The sequence below is a fragment of the Cavia porcellus genome, unplaced genomic scaffold (genome assembly GCF_034190915.1).
Source record: "Cavia porcellus strain 051 isolate PalLab524CR breed Dunkin Hartley unplaced genomic scaffold, mCavPor4.1 scaffold_11, whole genome shotgun sequence".
Classification (NCBI taxonomy): domain Eukaryota; kingdom Metazoa; phylum Chordata; class Mammalia; order Rodentia; family Caviidae; genus Cavia; species Cavia porcellus.
The window spans coordinates 46,335,123-46,360,534 of record NW_026947494.1 but is presented as its reverse complement, the minus strand read 5'-3'; the positions used below and the strand labels follow the sequence as shown (position 1 = coordinate 46,360,534).

General features: G+C 36.0%; 2 long non-coding RNA genes across 2 annotated transcripts; both read right to left on the bottom strand.

Moving 5' to 3' along the window:
• Positions 1 to 396: 396 nt before the first annotated feature.
• On the bottom strand, positions 397 to 1,086 carry LOC134477999 (uncharacterized). Its single transcript, XR_010050337.1, has 2 exons — positions 990 to 1,086; positions 397 to 595 (listed from the first exon to the last, which is right to left on the bottom strand). It is a non-coding gene; the product is annotated as an uncharacterized LOC134477999 (long non-coding RNA).
• A 3,005-nt stretch (positions 1,087 to 4,091) lies between these two features.
• LOC134478099 (uncharacterized) lies at positions 4,092 to 24,631 on the bottom strand. Its single transcript, XR_010050492.1, has 4 exons — positions 24,308 to 24,631; positions 11,255 to 11,338; positions 7,456 to 7,539; positions 4,092 to 4,348 (listed from the first exon to the last, which is right to left on the bottom strand). It is a non-coding gene; the product is annotated as an uncharacterized LOC134478099 (long non-coding RNA).
• Positions 24,632 to 25,412: the final 781 nt, after the last annotated feature.

Here is a 25,412-nt window from a genome sequence, read left to right as displayed (position 1 = left end):
CAGCAGCTAGATATAGGAATTAGAAGCAAATAATACAGTTCCTTTTAGTAACATCAGTTCTTAAAAGGTAGAAGTTGAAACATATCCAGGAAGGAAAAGCAAATGAAAAACATATGAACATATGCAATGAAATCAGCAATGCTTGATTCTTTAGCTCATGAGATAGCCAGAGGTGGTTGATAGGACACTAATATAAAATCCAGAAGTAAAGTGTTAGAGTTTGGATTAGCTTCACACACTCTGATGTATATGCTAATCATGCAGGGATCTCTGAAAACTTGAATTGTAATCCATTAGATCTCAGGTGGTACCTGAGATCCTGATATTTAATAACTCAGTCATGCCAATGCTAATGCTCTCTGGATTATGTTTTGAGTTAAAGCCTGAGACCATATCTGGAAGAAATGGAAGTTTTATGCCAACCAGAACAAAAGGCTGTGTTATGAGTTATAAATTAGCAAAAGACTTGAAACCAATCTAGCAGGATGAGAACAAGGCAGATTCCACACATGTAGGAGCCAGAGACAGGAGTGTCTTAAGCACAGCATCAGGACTGTGGTCATGAATATCCTCTTCTCATGGAATGCAGATAGTGCTAAAAAACAAACAAACAAAAAACCATTTTGGCACTCAAGGAAATACTTGACTGCTGACCACAAGGAGTTTTTTATGTGAATGATGAAAAACACTTAATGTCCAAGTCTGTCACTGTAACATTTTAGGTCTAGTTCAGTATGCCACATCCCTCTCAGACACTGAAGGATCAACAGGGATCTGGCTCTGCTCTGAGAGAGTTCAGTGTGGAGAGTGGAGAACAGCTCAGTTCTAGGGATCCTGTTATATTTATTATCTCTGTTAGGTTTACATTTCCTTACATTTAGAAAAAGAGAGCACCGATAGGAACATAATGCTCGTCTTGACTCTGATTTAAGTAAATCCAGTCTTTCTCACTAAAGGAATGGATTGGAATTTGAGACCAAAAAACTTACAGTAATAGAGAATGCTTATTTCCTTTCCTTTCTCTTCACACATGTAAGATGAGACTTATTTTCTCAGTAAGCAGCATTAGTTGTGCTATGGAAAAAGGAAAATGTTAGGAGTCAAATACTGTCCTTAACTGGAATACTCTCCTTAACAACTTTGCAACTTTTAACAAGGAAATTTAATTCCTGTATCAATGTCTTCATTGGGCTTTTCCTTTAGGAAACTCAATGGAAGGAAGGATTTTTGCAGAACTTGATGGAGTTAAATTCTTAAGCCTTATTTCTTTTTCAAACTGAAGAGTAGAGAAATATGAGATGATCACAAAGTCTGGAAACAGATAAATGTGTCTAATGACTAGTTCATTGATAAGACATTATAGTGCCTTATACATATATACATATACATATATACATATGTATACAGAATTTATGTCCATACACTGTTCTTATAATGATGCTCTCTGCATCAAATATTTCTTTAAGAACAAATAGGCCAGAAACATCAAATAGACAAATTACTGTGGTATGAACACTTGCGTCTCTGCAGAATTCATATATTGAAACCCTAATTCCCATTATGATGGAATTAGATTGTTAGCCTTTGGAAGGTGATTCGTTCATAAGGGCAATGTCCTTATAAAAGAAAGATTATTGTCTGTATAAAAGCTATCACAATTTCCTAGATGGTTCCTTCAACCATGTGAGAACATAGACAGGAGGTACCATCTATGAACTAGAGAACAATCAACCTCACCAGACACCAAATCGACTAGAGACTTGATCTTGGACTCACTAACCTCCAGAACCAAAATAAATAATTTTTAGTTGATAATAAGTACCAATTGATGACATTTTGTGATAGAAGCCCAAACAAAGATACCGGGATTAATTTTTCACTTGCCCAATTATTGCTTCACATCCTTATGTAGAGTTCTTGAGACTAACCTTAAGGTTAGCAGGCAATCTTGAAAAGCTGCAGTGTAAGAACTGCAAGTCTCTTGCTGGAATTAGGATTTCAAAATAACATACAGGGCACTCAGTTACATTTGAATTTCAGATAACCAGGGGGTTATTTTAGTATACATATACCCCATGTTATATTGAAAAACAAAACCTCCAGTGGGCACTGTGGCAGAAGAAAGAAATATGGTGAATCATGATCTGGTTCATAAAGATTCCCTTGCAAAAATATACACATTAATTATACTGACATTTTTTGTTCTGAAACAAGCCATGTGGTCATGGCCAAGCATAAGGGAACTTCTCTGCATGACCCCACATGGAAGAAGAGAAAATGGAATATAGGAGAGCAGTCTAAATGAAAACCACATGCACATACACCATTTTCAATTTATATTATATAGTAATATTTAAGTATTAAAGGATAAACTTGAAGCACATTAGAACAGTTGCCTGAAGAGATGAAAAGAAAAAGAAAGGAAATGGAAATAATTATGGAAAAGAAGGAACAAACCACTATCCATAGGGCAAGAATTATTATTCTCATTGTACAGGTGGGTAAATTGAGAATCAGAGTGTTAATGTGGCATTGTAATTCCAATTGCAGAGAAACCCAGACTTGAATCTTCTGATTCTACGTGCCTTTCCTTGTCCCAAACTGCCCAGGTCCCAGCATTACATGCATTGACAATGAATACGAATATATGAATTGATAATAGTTTTCCTATTTATTTGATAACTTAAATAGGGTGCATAAATATTTCTAAATTTGAATTTTATACGGTTTGGTGTTTTAATAACGAGTACTTCACACATGTAAGATGAGACTTATTTTCTCAGTAAGCAGCATTAGTTGTGCTATGGAAAAAGGAAAATGTTAGGAGTCAAATACTGTCCTTAACTGGAATACTCTCCTTAACAACTTTGCAACTTTTAACAAGGAAATTTAATTCCTGTATCAATGTCTTCATTGGAAAAGAAAAAGCAATAATGCCCACCCTAAAAGGGCCACATAAAGATGGGTAAAATATTACATGGTACCATATTGATATTTTAGAATATATTGGTGATCATTAGGTCATTAGGTGATATTAATATCTACAACTCATACATTTTAATGTACCAGTTAAAATTAATTTTAAAGTATTTTAAAAGAATTTAGCAAAACCCTGGCAATTACATTTTATAATTTAACTATAGTGTTTTTTCATGTTGCAAAAGTTATAAAGTAATTCACATTCAACTGACTGCCTGTGTGTTTTCACTCACCCTACTTGCTATCCATTATTTACATCCCCTATTTTGGTCATACTACTACTATTTCTCTTAACTAGTTAACTGGTCACTATGATTATAATAAGCCAAAGAGAAAATCAGTCATTGAGATCTTTAGCTTGATGTTTTAAACTTCATAACTCTATGCCAAGGATTGTGACAAACAAAATATCCCTGGAATAGTGCTTAAATTTGACCCAATAGCCAAGTAACACGTGAATAATTGCTGATGTACCTACATTTTTGTTTAATCTTTTTGTCAGAATTCTATCCCACTCTTTCATTGAGCATAACAAATAAAGGTCTGACCTAATGATCACCAATATATTGGAAAATATCAAAGAACATTTTAAAGAAAAATATATTATCTATTCTTATTATTTTACTACATATTTATGTATCTCAAATTCACATTGTTCAATTTTATATGATTTTGAAATTCAAGCTAATATAAATGTCATATTGCATATGTTCTAACACAGATATATGAAACGAATTAATTCTTCTTTCAATATTCTATTGTCTTAGTTACCTGTTACTCATCACTGAGACAAAATACCTGAAGCCCAAAGCTGGGAAAGGAAAGGATTATTTCTTACAGTTTTTGGAGGTTTCAATCCATACTCAGTTGGCTCCAAAGTAGGGTGGCATAGCAGGGCCAGAGTTCATGGCTGCTGCAAATAGCAAGGCAGAAACCAGCAAGAGAGCAAGACACGCCTTCTTCCTGCCATTACATGACATCCTGGCTCCACCCCTAGACCAGTGTAGCACTCACACCACCAATCTAAGCCCTAGACAATGAACCAATCAAAACTGCACAGTGCAAATGCATGAGGCCTGGGGGCCACTGACATAAACCATGACATCTATGGATTTCCATATAGAAATATGCCACAATTTATTTATCCATATCCCAATTTCAGATAGTGACATCATTCATTAAGAGAAAGATGTGACCATTACTTTTACCCGTCATCTTGACTGGGTAATGATTATCTAGAGAAATGGTAAACATTGTTTCTGGGTGTGTCCATCGAGGTGTTTCCAGAGGGCTTTGGCCTGTGAATCAGTTGACTGAGTGAGAAGATCTACCCTCTTTTTGCATGCATGCTATCCAATTGACTGGGGACCTAAATAAAAAAAAAGAAAACAAAGAAAAAGTGAAATGCCTTTGTCCTTTCTGAAGCTAGGATATCATTCTTTTGCTTTTGTACATCGGAACTCCATGCTTTCTAGCCTTTGAACTCCATGAATTATACAAGCAACTCCCCATGATTCTCAGGTCTTTGGCTAAGAACTGAGAGTTAAACAATAGGCTAAGCTTGTTCTGAGGCTCTTGGACGTGACCTAAACCATGTCTAGTAACATGAGAATATGAGTCTCCAGTCTGCAGATGGCTCACTGAAGGATTTCTCAACCTCCATAATAACATAAGCCAATATCCTGATAGGTTTCCACACATCCACTTCTTATGTATCTATTATCTATCTATCTGTCTGTCTGTCTGTCTATCAATGATTCATCTATCTACTTATTTCACCTATTTTACTAGTTTTATTCCTGTGGAGAGTGCTGATATAATAGGCCAGAAGTTTAGAGTGAGAAAGAATGGAATATGTAGTAAACATTTTCCATTTGCAAGTCAAGTTGATATTCATTTTGTCACTTTTTAAACTGCAACTAGACTTCTACACTTTTCATAAGCTGACCCAATGTACAACCACTTCAACAAAGACAAAACTTCACATTAAATAATCCCCACAAATGTTACTGGGTGTTTTTCTGACCTTTGAATTTTCTTGTTTTAAAGAAATATTGAGGTATCGAGAATAAGTTTCCTTTACCTTCTTTTCCTATGTTACAACAACCAAATATGAGATCTATATGTGATAATCACCTGAAACACACTGGTATCTAAAAACCATTTGCCCCAGTAAGTTCTCAATCAGTTTACTATATTTATGGAAAATTAAAACATTGTCCACAATAAAACTCATTCATTAATTAACATAATTGATTTAAAATTAGCTGTCATCTCTCCCCTCCAAAAAAGTAATAAGAACTAAGGAGTAATAAAATCCAAAATGTGTAAATTTTGTTGTAAAAAAGAGAGGGGGAAAAAAAGAGCTCTAACGGATATAACAGCAAGTGTGTTTAGGGATGTTAAATAGCTGACTATATTAATGTTTTTGGATCATTGAACACAGCTGTTTGCAGTCTCTCTGTTTGAATGTCCACTTTGTATTCTTTGATACTGTGATTTGAGCAACTATTTCTAAGATGTTAATATGTAATCTATTAACAGGTGATTTCTTACTGTTTTTTGTTTTTGTTTTTGTTTTTTGTAGTTCTGTATTATGTGTACCCTTACACCTCTTTGTTTTGTTTTGTGTTTTTCTCTTTTTCCTTTTAAATAAAATTAAAAAATAAAATAAAATAAAATTAGCTGTCAAGACTGAAAAATTATATGCATACAAAATACTTATGAATCATCCTCACAAAGAGACACATAAAACAAGAGATAGTTGAAAATGTAAGGAAGGGAAATGTTTAATACAGGCAGACACGTAGAACATAGCATTCATTTCTTCATTAAATGTGTATCAAAAAGGCATTATGTACTAAGCCCAGGGATAAGCATTGAGATTTGACAGATAACTCTGATCTTGGTCCTACCCTCAATAAGTTTCTGTCAAATGCTTGTATGATGATAATATCTTGCAAATAATTCCACTGCAGAAGCTGTTGCAGCATATTGATTGACCTATTTATGTTAAGGCAATTGCTTTATCAGGATAGGATAAGTATCCTATTGCCCAGGACCTAGCACAGTGCTTATTTGAGGCCATTCTCAGAGAATATTTCCTGGGTGAATCATGAAAAAACACTGGATTGACCTAGAAATCTGTAAATCATAGTTATTGCGCTAGTCAGTTTTCTACTACTGTCACAAAATACCTGGGATAATTAACTTAAAAGCAGGAAAAGTTTATTTTGGTTCACCCTTTCAGAGGTTTCAGCCCTTGATCTCTTAGTGCTATTGCTTTGGACCTGTGGGAGTATGGTACATCATGGCAGGAAAGCATTGTAAAGGATACCTTTCTACATCATAGTAGCTGTGAATCAAAGATAGAGGAAGAACTTAACATTTTGGAATCTCCTTGAAGAGCATATTTCCAGTGACCTAATTTCCTCCCTCTATACCCAGTCTAGAGCCTTCACATTGAGCTACATCCACACATCTTTTTACTTTTTTTTTTTTGAGCTGGTCTCATTGAGTTTCCCAGGCTGGTATCAAACTTGTGATCCCCCTGCCTCAGCCTCCTCCACCTCCCCATTACTATATCTGGCAACCAGAACTCTAATAAAAGCCAGACCTCTGGGCTTTGAGTGACATTCAAAATCCAAATTATAGTAGGCACCTTCAGTATATTTTTTCTCCCTTTTAAGATGCCTTGTTTTTAGATTTTGCTTTCGGAGTCTAACATTTATCAAGTAAAGTCATCCCTTTACGTCCTATATTCCCAGGGTCTCTAACATGGGCCTCAACACACACCCACAATCACAAAAAAGAATTGTATAACTCCAGTAATGACCATTTAGAGTCAGTGGTGAGGAACTGAACCTTAACAATGAAATCTCAGAAAAATGCCAGGAAATTACATGTTTCACACTTATACTGTAGGAGACAGCCTACTGCCCCAGTATGGTTGAACACAGAGATTTGAGAATTAGTTAAGAGATGGTATATTTGCACACTGCACAAATCAGCATGAATTCTGTAACAGACAAATGGCTTTTGTATAGTGGACGGGATTATGGAAATTAGCAAGAGGCGCCATAGCCTAGAAAAAGCAAGGCACAGATAAGGATTTTGAGAACCAAGCTGAAATGCAGCAACCTTAGACAAAGAAGAATAACACAACTAGAAAAACTGAATGTGTTGTCTTGCTAATTAGCACAACAAACGAAAAAGAGGATAACATAAAACCCAGGGTTCCAATGGTTTAGGATCATATGGGAAATGGAGATGGTTGAAAGACAGGGAAGGAAAGGGGAAAATCTGAGGGACAGAATAGTGCCTGTGTATTTATTATGGATGTTCTTTGGGTAGCTTATATCTTGATTTATTTACTCTCATTTTTTCTTCAGGTGGAATCTGCACTGAACTAGGTGATTGATAAACAAGCTCTGGGTATAAAGACTATTTATTTTACCGTAAAAAACTTCCAGTTACCTGAAAATTCCAAGACATCTAGGATTTTCCATAGTCATCAGTCAAAGACCTTAAGAAAATGTCTTAATTCTCAGTTGGCAAGTCCTGTTGGAAAAAAACCCCAAAACTCAATCTCTGGCCTTCAATAATAAACTATCTTGACCTATCAAAATTTTGTTTATTTTTATCATTTCCATTTCAGCTACTGTCTGATGTCAGTGAATTTGGATATAATTATTAAGAAAAATTATCTTGCATCAATTTTCCTGAAAAATCAGCAAATTGTTTATCATATCTCTATTTATAGTTTATAGTTTATAGGGATGTGTAAAACCCAACACTATTGAGTTGGAGCCTAAAACTGTTTCCTCAGCCTCCTATATCTATGTGCATCTTTGAATCAGGCCGAGAGAACAATGGATGCCTAATAACTATGATATTATTGATATTTAAAGAATAGAACCTACTCTTTCAATTAGAAGGATATTTCAAAAAATTGGTTACTCTAGGAATAATTAATACTTTTAAGTGTAATATCTTTGTCTAAATCCCCCAAAAGACTCATGAGAATTTAACTAAAATGTAAATGATGAGTACGGAAGCATTGTCCTTAGCATATAGGCTGCCAAATATAGGCCAGGAATTATCATGTCCATATCATGCCAAATTAGATCAGTAAATCTGATTTGTAGGAGGAGTTGTGCACAATGATCAAATACTTGAGCAGAAACTTAGTTGTTCTTGTTTTTCTTTTTCTGAAAGTAATTTAAACACAGTGTTAAATGTCTGTCTGGAAGAAGCATAGCCCTGGTTCCAAAACTGGAGAAGGTACCCAATTTTTAAAAAAGAGAATTACAGGCCAATTTCCTTGATTAACATGAATGCAAAAATCTTCAGTAAGATACTAGCAAACAGGATACAACAAACCATGAAATTATACCCCCTGATCAGGTAGGGTTCATCCTAGGGATGTAGAGATGGTACAACATATATAGATCAATAAATGTAATATACCATATTAATACAACCAAGAACAAAAATCATATAATAATCTCAATAGACACAGAAAAAAGCTTTTGACAAGGTATGGCACCCATTCATGATAAACAACCTACAGAAATTTGTAATTGATAGTCTTTATCTCAATCTAATAAAAGCCATTGATGACAAACCAATATCACACTAAATGGACTAAAACCAAAAGTTTTCATGCTAAAATCAGGAACAAGACAAGGTTGTCCATTGTCTCCACTGTTATTCAACATATTCCTGGAAACTTTAGTCAGAGTAATTAGAAAATAGACAGAAATAAAAAGAACGATGATAGGAAAGTTAGAAATTAAGTTATCATTATTTGCAGGTGACATGATACTCTATATAGAAGATTTCAAAAACACCACTAAAAAACTAGTAGGTTTGATAAACAAATTCAGCAGCATAGCTGAATACAAAGTCAACATTCAAAAATCAGTAGCCTTCCTGTACACAAATAACAAACTCACTGAGACAGAAATTAGGAAAACAACACTTTTTACAAGTTTCCAAAGAAAGAAAGGAAGGAAGAAAGAAAGAAAGAAAGAAAGAAAGAAAGAAAGAAAGAAAGAAAGAAAGAAAGACAGACCTAGGAATCAATCTAATAAAGGATGTATAAGACCTCTACATTGAAAACTTTAGTACTCTTAAAAATGAAATTTAAATGGATATAAGAAAACGGAAAGATATCCCTTGCTCTTGGACAGGAAGAGCCAATATAGTGAAAATGACCACACTTCCATATCTGTTACATATGTTCAATGCAATTCTGAACAAAATTCCAATAGCATATCTCATATAATCAGAGAAAACAATTCTAAAATTTATTTGGAATTAGAAGAGATCTAGAATAACAAAGGCAATTCTGGGCAACAAAAGCAATGCAGGGAACATCACAATCACTGACTTTAAATTATGCTACAAAACTACTGTGATAAAAACAATGTGATATAATGTTGCAGGCAGCTGAGTTAGTTAAAAATATTATAGGCAGTGAGATAGGGTTAGGTCCTCAATGGAGCCAGTACAGACACCTGACAGCTGGGGAAAGGGGGGAAGCTGACACCTCCTGCTGTGGGCCAGACCTCAAAACAAAAGACCATACAAATGTACCCATATCCTAGATTGATACCCTACATAGTTCCCATCCCTCTAGGGAAGAGTCACTGCTCTGTAAGAATGCTTGCTTTCGGAGTTACTCGCTTCCCCATTTGTCCCTAATGTAATCAATTTTACCTGGACTATTTATCTTATTGGCTAACTATAGTGATGTCCCACCTTATATGCCCATCTGCCTTGTAAGCTCCCAGTCTTCCACCTTGAACCCATGGTTTTACTCTATAAAAGTCTCTGGAAAGAACAGAGTCCTTAGCAACCCGCTTGGGATCCCTCTTGTCTCTCTTCAGAGGGAAGCTTTCTATCAATAAATATATTCTACTCTTCACCTCCATTGTTCCTAAAATTCATTCTTTGGTTTTAGAGAACATGAACTCGTGGACATAATAGTTGAGCATTTCATTCCCTTATATCAATAAGGCAGAGTGCCTGGTACAATAGAACTGGTGTCCTTATAGTAACAGGAAGACAGGGCAGGTTCTCCCTACACCCCAAAAAAAGTAAAGGGCACAGTAAGCAGATGGTCATCTACAAGCCAGGAAGCGAGGCCTCACCAAAAACCAACCCTGCTGACACTTTCTTCTTAACTCAGACTTTCAGCTTCAAGAATTACCCAAAATTAAAGTTCTGCTGAATAAACAGACAAAAAACAAACAACAACAACAAAAAAAAAAACCAGTGTGATATTGGAAAAAAAGACCCACAGAGCAGTGGAGCAGATTAGGAGATGCAGAAACAATTCCAGACTTAATCACTTTATTTTTGACAAAGATGCCATTTATTAAAGATAGCCTCTTTAATAAGTGGTGCTGGAAAAATTAGCTCCACACATGCCAAAGATTAAAATTGTCTTTCACCATGCACTAAACTAATTTTGAAATGAATCTAAGGTTGAAACATTAAAACAGAAATATTAACTGTGCTGGAGGATAGAATAAGTAGAACTCTGGAAGATGTATGTGTAGGCAAAGACTTTATGAATAAAACTCTGAGTGCATAAGAATTATCACAAAAGAATCAACTACTGGAATCCTACTCTATTACTGAATGTCAACTGAGTGCAAGCATAATATTGCAATCCAAATATTGTATACCGTAATCCAAGTTTTGTAATCCATTTTCCAGTTACCCTCACAATACAGAAAATTATATTTGTAGTTCCTTGAAAGGTAATTAAAATTCTGGCAAGTTAATTCCAATCTACCACCTCCAATGCAATCCATGGCAAGAGTAAAGACACCAAAACATATTCAAAGTTATAGTCAGCCAAAATGTCCTCATTTTGATCCAAGTGAGGATATATGGACAATGGCCTTGATCCAAGACCTCTCTCACAATTTATTATCTCATAAAGAAGGAAGAATTTCAAGGATGAGTGACAATGAGGATGGCGGGAACTATGTGAATAATTTGAGCTGGCTAATCAGGTGGGGAGAAAAGCATCTTTGCAATATGCAGGGAGAATGATATAAAGAAGGATCAGTCTACACAACTCAATTAGGATGGTATTTGAATGGTTTTAGGTGGCTGCTTCTTTCAGTTTCTGATATGGAAACTTTAGAGCCCTGGAGAATCATAGCCTCTTTTTATCTTGTTTTGAAAATTTGGGATTTTTTCCTCTTTAAAAAAAGTCTGAATGCCTCACAAGCATCCTCCATTAGCAAAAACTTACTTTCTCATTTATCAGGTATATATGGATAGTACTGCTCAGGCCTGGCAAGCCCTGGGAAAAGATGTTCACTGATGTCATCATGGTCTAGAAAAGAAAGATAATGACCCCAGTTATTTCAGAGCAGCATAATTAAGATGACCTTATGAGAAAGCCAAAGACACAAAGGATGTGCTTAAAGGCCGCCAGCAGGAAGGGGGCATTGTGGACACCAGTGAGCAACAAAGGTCACAACAAGAGGCTGTCACAGACTACTCTGCACTGCTTCCTCAAAATATTTCAATATTTCATGTGCATTTGGAAGTAAGTGATAAAAGTATTTTTCAAAGTCATAGATGGAAGAAGGTGAAAAAGGGGTTTTGGGATGGAATGAGGCAAGCAGGTCACCACACATCTGTCCTCTTCTATTGTCAATGTGCCATACAGAATGGTTACAAAACAGTGCTATGAATCTCATGTTCTTAAGTCTATATTTGAAAGTCTTTGTAGAATCCAAGTCTAATCAAATTTGATCTCTTTGTTCTGTTACCTCTAACATAAACCAAAGAATTGATAACCTTAATATGGATCTAAAAGTGACCACAGAGACCTTGAAAAAGCATCTTTGTCTCCTCACAAATCCCTTCATTTACTATTGTGATTGCTGGCCCCGGGGCCTCATGCATTTGCATTGTGCATTTGTGATTGGTTCATTGTCTAGGGCTTGGACTGGGGCTGTGAGTGCTACACTGGCCTATGGGTGGAGCCAGGATGTAATGTAATGGCAGGAAAAGGTAAGTCTCACTTTTTTCCACTTTCTGCCCTGCTGTTTGTAGCAGCCATGGACTGTGGACCTGCCACGCCACCCTGACTTGGAGCCAACTGAATATGGACTGAAATCTCCAAAAACTGTAGGAAATAAACCTTTCCTTTACAACTTTGGGCTTCAGGTATTTTGTCTCAGCAATGAGTAAAGAGTAACTAAGACAACTATCTTCAGAGAACTATTTAGAAAAAGAAAGATTCATGCAAGGCTTGAATTTCCTTTTTCTAGGGAATTACAGAGGAGTGAACCTTGAAGAAAGGATGATCACTTGGGCTGTGGCATCAAACAGAAGAGTTAACGTTTTAAAGGAAGGTATAGAATCAAAAAGCAGAAAATATTTGAAATTTCCTAGGTACAGAAATAAGGATATAGTTAGTAACTAAAATTTGTATTTTGACTCTTAAAGTCTTTGTTGACATAGTCTGTCAGACTCAGTCTCAAATAGTTCTAATCAACCTAAAGTTGATGGTAAAATTTGGCTAAATACATCTAAGTTTCCACACCTCTAGACAAACATTCCTGACAAGAATTTATAATTGGAGTAGTCCAGAAGACACACTATTAGGGCAGAACAAGTTAGTACTTCTCTTTTGAAAACCATTATAAGTAACCAAGTATTAAAAATATTTCTAATGTTCCCACTGCCAGGGAAAGAGATGGTTACTCTTTGCCTAACAGAGAAAATATCCCTGATTCTAAGGATTCAGAGATAGTCTGACAAAAGTTGGCTGAATCATTTTCCAAAGACAATATATATAAAAGGAGAAATAATTTCCCGACATATATATGTAATCATTTCCTTTTCTGTGTGAAATAAAAGCAAACATATAATGAGGTGTCAGTTCATCTTTGTCTAGATTGCTCAGATTTCACTAGACACATTTGTTTTGTTACCTTCTCAGGTGTTTCAAGATTAAGAAGCCATTCTTACAAATTACCTCTCACTTACATAGTTTGACAATATTTCAGAAGTTGTATTCCAAGTAAGAACTATCTGGTTCTTCATGGTGTACACTGAGGACTGTTAAGGATGTTTGTGACAGAATACAATCTTCCATAAATTCAGAAATCATGAATAGTTTTCTTTCCTATAAATATCTATAGTAACAATTTACTATTTTGCATTTGACAAGATTAAAGCCTATTCAATTGAAATTTCTGAAATCACATTTTTCTTACCTTCATTTTGGCAACCACAAAAAACCCTCTTATCTCTGAAAGAAGCCAACTCAATTAGGAAATATAGACAGAGAGGACTTATACAAGATTATATAGAAGTCTGTTAAACATTAGTCTTTTCGACATTTCCTCTGAGCATGTTTCCAATAAACAAGGAAAGCTGCTCAACAAGGAGGCAAAAAGTGAGCACTGTTTTACACAGGTATTATCTTTTAAAAAAAAATATTCTTCAAATTGCTGGGAAACATCGTCTTTCCTGAGAGCCTGTTGGCAGGTTGAAATTGAGCAAGATTTTTGTCTCTTTTCAATTTAGATAACAGGTAAAATAACTTTCTTCATGCCTGGAAGGAATAATTTATCTTCATCACTGCACAAAACACACCGTACTTCCACAGCCTACAGTATGACTATATAGAAAGCAAAAGGGAAATAAATAGATAGGTAAAGCAGAAATCAAAAAGATTGTCACTTTTCCTTCAGAGACGTGTGATAGCAGATTGCCTATGACATGAAAAATATAAATGTTCTGTAAATCAGCAAACACTATCTATAATGATAAAGCTATATGAATCATCCAGGTCAGAGCAGGCAAAAACTAAATTCACTGTTGTTTGGCACTGGGGAGAAATCTGGTGGTTATGATGTAAGAAGAAATCCTTTGTCCTTGTATGCTAAGCTACTGGTCACCTAAAGAAGGCTAAGGGGGCAAATCAAATACAGGATAACTCAAGAAGTACCTCCCTGAACTAGTAGCATGCGATTTTTAAAGAAAACATATTAATTAAGTAGCAGAAGATAAACTGAATCCCAGAAAAATGGAAATGAGGAAATCTGGAAATGAGTTGAACAAAATAAGATAGACTACTCCCAAATGAACAAAAGTATCATCAATGTAGAGTACAACTTCCTGTTTGTAGATATGTTGTCTAAAATATTGATTTGAAAGCCAGTTTGGGAAAAAATGTGTATAGGGATTTCTTACAATCCTATTAGGATCTTACCATGATACTACATTTATTTTACAACTCACTCATTTAGAAAATGCCCATTAAACTGCTGCACTGGAAGAAATGAAAATACCATATGTCAGGCATTGCTCATTCCTTGAAAATCAACTCTAGATTACTTGAAAAACTTACTACAGTGTAAATGCTATGTAAATAGTTGTTACACTTTATTGTTTCAGGAACTGTAACAGAAAAAAATATGTACATATTCAGTACAAATCAGATATAAGTTCTTTTTCTGAATATTTTTTATTTTCCATTGTGGAATTCATGGATTCAGAATCCACAGGTAGTAGAAAGACAAATGTATTTATCTGACTGTCCCTTACATTACCTGGAGGTTGGAATGGGGTTCTCTGAGCCTGCAACTCTGCATACCAATTTATCAATATAAAATCATGAATAACCACTCTCTGTGACCTCTGAATAGATTAGCAAATTAATAACAGCACAAAAGCAATTTAGTGATGAGGATCTTCTTGATTAGAAACCTAGCTAAGGGTAAAAGTTAAGTTTTAAAGTCTTTTATGGTATTTCCTTACCTTATAACTCAGGGGGGAAAAGAATATACAGATTTTCACCTGTGCTGAATTGAAATAGGGATTTAACTTTTGAAAGATTCACTGGCACATAATATGTGCTTAAAATATTTTTATTTTAGTAAAAAAATAGTTGAATTTGTTAAATAAATAAGTGAACGAATTGAGTACTTTTCCTTGTTTGTCTATCTAGAAAAGCAGTGCTCTGATTCTTGAGGTAGGTAACATGAAGTTTTCCTGTTTATTGCACTTGGAAACTCATAAGAATAATGTTGCTATATGTCTTTTATTATTTTGGTGAACGTACCTTAGGTCAGAATCTGAGAACTGGATGGATCAGTACAATGGGGTGGATTTGTCTGTTTCTCAGGGGCAGTACACTCTCTAGATAAGTGCATAAAACCAGAACACCAATTAGAACAATCAACTCCTCTAGGAATTGTCTAATGTTATATCCTCCTTTAGCCCTGGGAGTCCAGTTCTGAAGAAAACCCTCAGTCCTAAGGTAAGCCATAATGGTAGGTCACCTTAATACCAATTTAGCTACTGACTTTGGTAAATAATTCTCATGGTAATAAGATTAGTTCGATTTTGTTCAGCAGTGTGATAGTTTTCTATAAACACTCCATAGGGTGCACTGACTCCTTAGAATAGTGTTTTGTGGTATGGTGTGGGATACAGTGAGAACTAGGTGAAGAAAGAGTTCAATGGCACCGAGATAAGCTAGACCACCCAACATTAGGAAATACCCTCACGACAGCAGCATTTACCGAGGCCAACCTAATGTATCTTTAACTCATTAGGTACAATAAGACTTTTCTCTCCTGAAGCTTTAGATGATAAATTGGGCTGATAAAATATTTTTTGATGTTTCTGAGACTAATCAAGCAACTACTAAATTTATACACATCTCTATAAAATGATTTAGTATAATTGCAAACTAGATTATTATGAGTTGACTTTTTAAAAATTTAATTCTCAGAGATAAAGAATCAAGATTTCCTTCATATTATTTCTAAATCAATTTTAAACTTTATTGTTATTTTCTAGACTCTTTTACCATTAGGCTGTGACTCTGCTGGGATCAGGGACATTGTCTCCCCTCTGTGCAGCCCTAATAACTTTTCAAACAAACACAGGGCTGTGCTGTTTAGTGTTTTCTGTATGACTATGTGTTTGACACTGAAAACTAATTTCTCGAGAAAATGTCCCTAGTAGCTTTTTTTCCTGAACTCCATTCACGTGTATTTATAAATACTTCTTCCATAACATGAGACCTGTAAAATCTTGAAAAGGCTTAAGGATTGTCTCATAGCATGTCACTTTTCTTGAATTTCCTAAGACACTAGCATTTGAAAATCTCTGACTATATTTCAACTGAAGAAGACGCACTGCACTATAGTAACTTAGAAACGATGTATACTTTAATCAAAGTTTCAATTTCTTTGTTAATTCAAATGTTGGGCAGCCTTTAATATGTAAAGCTATGCATGTTCCAAAAGCATGCAACATGTTAAAAAATGTGTTTCAGTTACTGAAAATTTAATAGTGACATCTCTTAAAGAAATTAAGCAAGTAAAATATAATTTCACAGTGAGTACTGCTCCGAGCAGAACAATGAGGTATCAATTTTATTTTGAATCAACACTTACACAGATTACCAGAAATCTGTTTAATTTTATTTAAACCTGAATCTAGCAAGCTTGGTTTATATACACGTATATTTCTATTGAGTGTTTTCCAAAAGTTACTGATATAAAAGTATTACCTAATCAATTACTTAAAGTTTTCTTTTTTATTTAATATGTAAAATATCATTTTATTCAGAAATAATATATGAGATATCCTTTGCTTTCTGAGTAATACATCCTGCAAACTTACTTATGTCCAACTGCCATGGGAAAAAAGTCGAATTTCAGAAGGATTTCTTGTAGGATCATTTATTATAGGTATATGAGAGATAGATGACAAAGATATGGCATGCTTACTTAGCTAAAAAAATAGTTATGGTTGAATTCATGATTGGCAGTCCAAATTGATACTATACATGTTAAATGTGATCTGAAGCATAGAAAGACTGTCTTAAGAAATTACTGCTCTTTCTTCTCCTTTCAGACATATTAACTCCATTTTTCAGCAAGGCTATTTGTTGGATTCTCACTCTCATTCTACTATTCACAATTTTTGACAATGATTTTATTTAGATTTTGTAGCTTTAACTTAGTTAAATTATCTGAAAAACACATTGATAGCATTCACGGGTTAAGTTGCAAAATTCTGAATCACTCCAATTCTCATATTTTTTGGCTTTTACATTTTAAATTAACTTTTCATCTAATTAGTCTAGTATAATTATAATTTTATTTGTCTAGTGGTAAATCAACATTATTCTGAATACAAAAACAGAGATACTACTAACATCTAAAGCTATACTTTAAGAGTCAAAAAAAATAAGCTTCCATATTATGTACTTTCTGTGGCTATGAATTAATAGTTCAGTGGCCAGTGCATTTGAGAAGTGTGTCATTTTTCAAATCATGAGTAGTACCAGGTTCATGTCTTGTAGACACTCTTCTCTCTGCTAACTCAGGAGAGTATGTTGGCAAAAGTAAATCAAGAGATTTGTAATATGCTCAATGGTTGTAATTTTGTTGATAAAAATTGCCCATATCAAGTGCCAGAAGAGAGACAATCTTCTCCAAGACTGCAGGAACCCATGTTTACAGCACCAGAGAAGGAACCCAGGTGATCCACACCAGAGGGTGGCTTTTCTTCTTGCCACTTGCATGAGTGAGATGAACGGCTTGGGAAGGCCCAGAGACCAAAAGAAATGTCAGCAACATGATAGAGTCCCAACTAAGGTGCACAAGATGAACAAGCAAAACTAGTGGTGTGAAAAGTCCTAAGTAACAATAACAATATGAGCCAACAGGTGACAGATCTCCACAGGACCAGCAACCAGCTTGGACAGAATCTAGTACTTGGTAACTGGTACTTCTCTCTCAATTTTTTTTCTCTTCTTTTCCTTTTCCATCTCTCTCTCTCCTTCTCTCTCTCTCTCTCTCTCTCTCTCTCTCTCTCTCTCTCCTTCCTTCTTTGCTCTTTATTCTTTCTTTTCTAAATGCTTGAGGAGAACTTCAAACACAGAAAACTAATCCTATCACCAAACCCAGAGATCAAGTTCAGATGCTCCTTCATTCTTTCTTTGCTGTCTCATTCTTTAGTTTCCCAAACCTTGTGAAATCATCATTTGTCCACCAGGTTTGATTCTACTTCTTTTCCATTTATTTTTGTTTTATACATTATCCTCCCTAAATTTCCACCCTACAGCGTAAAACCAGTCTATCAATGGAAAATACTTTGCATACAAACTCCTAATATATGTTCAGTTCTGTTATATAACTATAGATTCTGCTCCTATACTCTATAAACTATAGAATCTGTAGTTAATACAGCTCCCCAGTTTCTAAATTGTGCTTGATGCTATTGTTAATGTTAATTTTACTACATTAATTGTAATGTAATTTTACATTCCATAGCTAGAATGTTGTATTTGTTTTAATCAGTGGTTCTCCTTTCTGTAACAATACTTGGAAACTCAGGGATAATAACCTCACCACTGCCCTACACCAAAGAACCAGGAACTGGGCCAAACATAAAAACATCCCACTCTTAGTTAATTGGAAAAGGAGGGTCTTGTAACATATGCAAACCAAGAATCTTCTACCCTCGGAAAACGTTCCTGAAAATAGACTTTTCCTAGGGAGGCTTCTATACTAGTGAAATAGTTACCTACTTAAAAAAAACCCTCAATGATCATCATATAAGACGAAGTACAATTTTTTTGAAATACAAACTAACAAGATTAAAAGCAAAATGCAATGCCAGATTCAAGCCCATCCAGAACAAACCCAAGAGATGTAGACACACAATAAATTTCAAGACACAAATTTGAAACTTTTGAAATGACAGCAATTGAACTAAAGAAACAAATCTATGAGGCTGTAAAGGAAATCAGATAGGAAATAATCTCTGAAATAAAAGAAATGTCAACATTTATAAAGGAATTGCTCAGCAAATCTAGAACAGACATAGATAAAAAATAGATGATGATAGGATGGAAATAGTGAATGCTCAATATAAGAAAGAAATATAAATCATGAAATGAATTCAAACTGGTATCTGTGAAATTAAAAATACCATTGTAGCCAGGCGTGGTGGCTCACACCTGTAATCCAAGCACTGGGGAGGCTGAGTCAGGAGAATCATTGAGAGTTCGAAACCAGCCAAGGCTACAAAGTGAGCTCAAGACCAGCCTGAACTGCATAGTAAGATCCTGCCTTAAAAAGAAAAAAAAAATACCATTGAGAGATGGCAAAGCTGCTTGAATGAAACTGAACAGAGACTTTCATGACTAGTGATCATGAGAGGAAAGATCTAAAAATAACAAAAGATCAGGAAAAAATAATTCAATAGCTGAAAGATAATGTAAAGAAAACTAATACCATAACAACTTATGTCAATGAAAATGCAGGAGTCAACAAAACTGACAAAAATAAATAAATATAGAAGTAATAACAGAAAATTTCCCAAGCATGACAACAGAATCTGATATGCAGATAAGAGAGGCATGTAGAACTTCAACTGGCCATATCTAAAATAATTGACACCCAGATATATAATGATCAAGATCCTAGAAATTCAGCACAAGAACAGAATATTAAAATTCTTAGAGAAAAGAAACATCACATATAAGGAAATTCCATTAAAATCATGGCAGAATTCTCAACACAAACCTATAAGCTAAGAAGAACACAGAGTGAAGTCTTTAAAGTCCTGAAAGAAAACAACTTCCAAACCTAGATTGATTTACTCTGAAACTATCTTTCAAACTTAGTAGAGAAATAAGATATTTCCATGACAAAAACTAAAGAACTTTTGTGACTAAAAAACCAACACTACAAAGGGCATTTAGATAGAGCTCAAAATGACCACAATTCCAAGAACAACATCATAAGAAACCACCAAGCCACAAAAACATGATCATCTAAATAGACACAGAAAAATATTTTGATAGTGTCCAAAACTCATTCATGAAAAAACCCTACAGGAAATTGGAAAGATGATTTTTATTCCAATCTGATAAAAGCCATCTATGACAAACCAATAACCAGCATCATACTGAATGGACAAATCTGAGGGTTTTCAATATGAAATCAAGAACAAGACAAAGATGTCCACTGTCACCACTTCTATTCAATATAATTTTGAAAACATTTCTCAGCAATTAGACAAGAGAGGGAAATAAAAGGAATAAGGATAGGAAAGGAAAGATTTAAACTATCACTATTTGCAGACGACATGACACTCTACATAAAATACCCCCCAAAACTCCATCAAAAGACTTATAGAATTAATAACTAAATTGAGGAGTGTAGTTGGATACAAAGTCAGTATTCAAAAATCAATAGCATTGCTATACACAAACAACAAACTCACTGAGAGAGAAATAAGGAAAACTACACCCTTCACAGTAGCATCGAAAAACATAAAATTCTTAGGAATCAATCTAGATGTTTTTAGTGGAGTTTTGGGGGTGTTATATAACAGAGAATGTTAGAAACCAGAAACATATCCTTAAACCAACATTGTGATAACGGCCATACTCCCAAAGCTGTTATACAGATTTAATGCAGTACCAATCAAAATACCATTAGTATACTTCTCAGATCTAGAGAAAACATTCCAAATATTCACTTGAAAACAGAGGACACCTAGAATGCAAAGGCAATCCTTGGCACAAATTCAGTAGCATAGCTGGATACAAAGTCAACATTCAAAATCAATAGCCTTCCTGTACAGGAATAACAAACTCACTGAGACAGAAATTAGGAAAACAACACTTTTCACAATAGTTTCCTCCCCCCAAAAATGAAATACCTAAAGTCAGTCTAACAAAGGATGTATAAGACCTCTACACTGAAAACTACAGTACTCTGAAAGATGAGATTTAAGTGAATAAACGAGAAGGCTATCCCTTGCTCTTGGATAGGAAGAGCCAAAGTAGTGAAAATGAACATACTTCCAAAACTGTTATACATATTCAATGCAGTTCGGATCAAAATTCCAATAGCATATCTCACATAATTAGAGAAAACAGTTCTAAAATTCATTTGGAACCAGAAGAGACCCAGAATAGCAAAGGCAATTCTGGGCAACAAAGGCAGGGCAGGAGGCATCACAATCACTGACTTAAAATTGTACTGCAGAGTTACTGTGATAAAAACAGCATGGTACTGGGGAAAAAAAGCCTGACTTCAACATCAACAGAAAGACTAGAAGATATAGACACAAATAGAAAGTACATAGTCACTTTTTTTTGGTACCAGAGATTGAACTCATAACCTTGCATTTGCCAGGCAGTCACTTACAACACTGAGCTAAATTCCTGGAAACATACTTACCTTCGACAAAGAAGACGAGCTTGCTCACCCATAAAAAAAATACTCTTTAATAAATGGTACTAGAAAAATTGGCTTCCCACATGCCAAAGACTAAAACTAGACCCATGTCTATCACTGTGCACTAACCTACAGTTAAAATGGATTAAAAATATAAATATTAAAACAGACACTAAATCTATTGGAAGGGAGAGTAGTAAAAACTCTTGAAGACATAGGGGTAGGCCGAGAGTTCATGAATGCAAACTAAATTGCATAGGAAGTACGTCAAAGAATCAGAAACTGGGATTGCATCTTATTAAAAGTTTTGCACATCAAAAGAAATTGCCAAAAGAGTGAAAAGAAAACCCACAGAATGGGAAAAATTTTAGCCAACTCTCCCTCAAAGCACTTCTATCTAGAACATATAAATAATTGAAAGCAACAGGTCTCCCAAATTCAAAGACTCAACCCGAAAACGGGCATCTAAAATGAATACAAACTTCTCAGATGAAGAAATACAAATGGCAAAAAATGTTCAACATCACTGATCACTCAAGAAATGCAAATTAAAACAACCCCCAGTTTCCATCTCACCACAGAAAGAATGGTTGTCATCAAGAAATCAACCAATAACAAGTGCTGACAGGGCTACAGGAAAAAGAAACACTTCTCCACTGTTGGTGGGAGTGCAGCCTGGTACAACTACTGTGGAAATCAGTGTGGGGATTCCAAAAAAGTAGGTTTGGAGGTCACATTCAATCCACCTATTTTTCTTCTGGGTATTTTCCTAGAAGAATCAAAAACATCATACCACAGTGATATATCTGTATCAGATTTATAGCAGCACAATTTATAATACCTAATTTCCTACTGTCTTGTTTTGAAATTCTGTATCATTTTTATTGTTTTAGTTCTTTAAAATAAAATAATTATAGTAATATAAAGAAATGCAAAAAATAAAATCAAATAAAACCCAGTGCTACCAAAACTTCAACATGAATATGATATTTCATATGGTGGATCTCAGATATAATAGACTATTTCAGTTAAATAACTTTGAGATAATTGTACATTGTTCTGGCTTCAACTATAAATGTGAACATATGATAATTTTCTTGTATGTCTGTCATTTTTAGAACTAAAAGATGTGTCATATTTCCAGGTCACTTTTTAAATTTTTTTTAATTCTTTCTTTTTGTTGGGTTGTTAAATTTTATGCATATGTTTCTTGTCAGTCAGACACTAGGAGTCTTTATTTCTCCATTGGATCACTTCGTGGTTCCCTTGAAAAATGTTTCAAGCATTTTTGTTATCCCACTTGAAAGTGAGGAAGCTTAGATCATCATATTAGGTTCTACTTTTGTTTCTAGAAGTTAGGGCCTCAGTGATTTTATGCACTTGCTTTACCACTGAGCCGTACCCTAACCCCTGCTTTTTGATTTTGGCTCCTGCTTCTCCCTACCCATTTGTTAGGGGCCTGTGAAGTTCTACATCTGCTACTCTATTTTTTTTCTCAATCAACACTCAAACCCATAGTATCAAGCAGAGCAATAGGTTCATTCCATCAACTGGTGAGGGTAAAATTTAGTCTTCCTCTCTGTGCATTTTACACCTTGAGTTACCTTGAAGAGCACTGAGCTTGTTTGCAGTCTGTTTCAAAATATTGTGACATTATTACAGTCACCAATTTCTATTTCTAATATCATCCTAGCTCAGTGACCTGGCCATAAACTCTAAATCCTAGACAAAGCTCTTACATCTAGAGATTAGTTCCTGCCTGCCTTTCCCTCTGAAGAGTTGAAACCTGTCCTGTAGCTACTTGACATATTCAGTCATCAGGGGACCAACTGCATTACACCATGCTTCTCCTTGGCCTCTCTTGCAAATCTCCATAAAGTACACTCAGCATCTTTATGTATTGCAAATAAAATGTTATTGTAACAAAGCCCGATTTAAAGACAACCTTGAACACTGTATACTGGGCCACTAATTACTCATCGCAGCCATAGTTTATAGTGGACCCCATTAAATCTATTTGACTTTCAGTCCATTCTCAAAAGTGCTCAGCCTCTTCAACAATATCCAGCCTAATTCTGAGATCCTGTAACACTTTATTCTTAAGCCTTTCAGAAACATAGAGATGAGATGCAACCTCTAGTTTTAAAATTAGACATGATATATCTTGAACAATAAATAAAATCACTTACAATGCATGGTTCCAAATCTTGCTACTTTAGACTGTGCTTATGGAGAAGCTTTAGCATATGTGGTATGAATGCTTTCAGTGGAAGATACAAGTATGATTCTGCATAATAAAAAGCTGAGAAAACTGTATTTTGAGGTTCTCTTGGTTTTGGGGATAATTACTGAAAACTCTTAAAACTGCATTTTTTCTGTCTTGACTGCGAATGGAAAATATAATGATTGTAACATGATGGGGGATATAGAAATAATTCAGATGGAAAATATAAAGGTATTTCATACCCACAGTGTAAAAAGAAACCAGAAAAATCTGATGTGTTATTAGAGGAGCTATATACTTAAGAAATGAAAGTTATGGATAAAGTCAGAGAAATATTATATAAGTAATAGAGAAAGCAAATCATATCACTGATCGATAGCCATCAGTATCCACCATATGTGCTCTTTTCCCTGCTATGTCTGATTTATATTTATTTATTTCAACTAACTTTCCTTTGCTTGAAAAATTTATACTGCACATGGCAGGCAAAACTTTTCAGTTTAGTCCATAGATTACAGAAAATGGGCAGATGATCATGAAACAACCAGAGGAAGATGAGGCATCTCCCAAACACTGTGTCCTAAATAGTGGTTGTGTTCATCAAATGATAAGCATCCAGACATCCTCATTTTGAAAAGGATGTAATTTGATATGGTTTTTAAGGGCTGTTTTTAGTATGATAGGCAGGAACCAATATTTATAAATAAAACTATGTATGAAAGATAGCCAAAGGGGTAAACAACACCAAAAAATTGCATACTTTTCGACAATACATAGTCAAACCTAATTTTTATATTTCAGAAACTCTCCACTGTAAATCTTTTCAGGTTGGAAGGCCTACCTCAAGACCTGGTACTCGCAGACTGCTGGAGTCCCCCCAGGCTTCCAGGTGCAGTGAAGGGGAGAGGTGGGTTTGAGGCTTCCACATCAGCCTCCCATTCCGGTTACACTTGGAGAACTGCTGAGCTCCCGACGGGTGGGCCGGCCCACACTATCAGCCTAGCCCAGCCTGTTTAGCTGCCGTGCCTGGCCATTGGTGTGCAGAGGAGGAGCTGGGCAGATCTGGGGTGCCCTCACCGGCCTCTCTGCGTGTCTGGAGGACTCTGGATATCTGCGCCCAGACTGTTGGAGTCCCCCCAGGCTTCCAGGTGCAGTGAAGGGGAGAGGTGGGTTTGAGGCTTCCACATCAGCCTCCCCATTCCGGTTACACTTGGAGAACTGCTGAGCTCCCAACGGGTGGGCAGGCCCACACTATCACCCTAGCCCAGCCTGTTTAGCTGCCGCGCCTGGCCATTGGTGTGCAGAGGAGGAGCTGGGCAGATCTGGGGTGCCCTCACCGGCCTCTCTGCGTGTCTGGAGGACTCTGGATATCTGCGCCCAGACTGTTGGAGTCCCCCCAGGCTTCCAGGTGCAGTGAAGGGGAGAGGTGGGTTTGAGGCTTCCACATCAGCCTCCCCATTCCGGTTACACTTGGAGAACTGCTGAGCTCCCAACGGGTGGGCAGGCCCACACTATCAGCCTAGCCCAGCCTGTTTAGCTGCCGCGCCTGGCCATTGGTGTGCAGAGGAGGAGCTGGGCAGATCTGGGGTGCCCTCACCAGCCTCTCTGCGTGTCTGGAGGACTCTGGATATCTGCGCCCAGACTGTTGGAGTCCCCCCAGGCTTCCAGGTGCAGTGAAGGGGAGAGGTGGGTTTGAGGCTTCCACATCAGCCTCCCCATTCCGGTTACACTTGGAGAACTGCTGAGCTCCCAACGGGTGGGCGGGCCCACACTATCAGCCTAGCCCAGCCTGTTTTGCGGCCACGCCTAGCCATCAGTGTACAGAGGAGGAGCTGGGCGGATCTGGGGTGCCTGCATTGGCCTCTCCGTGTGTCTGGAGGACTGTGGATATCTCTGCAAGCAGGGAGGGTCCACAGGTTCCCGAGGCACCATGGCCTGTGGTGAGT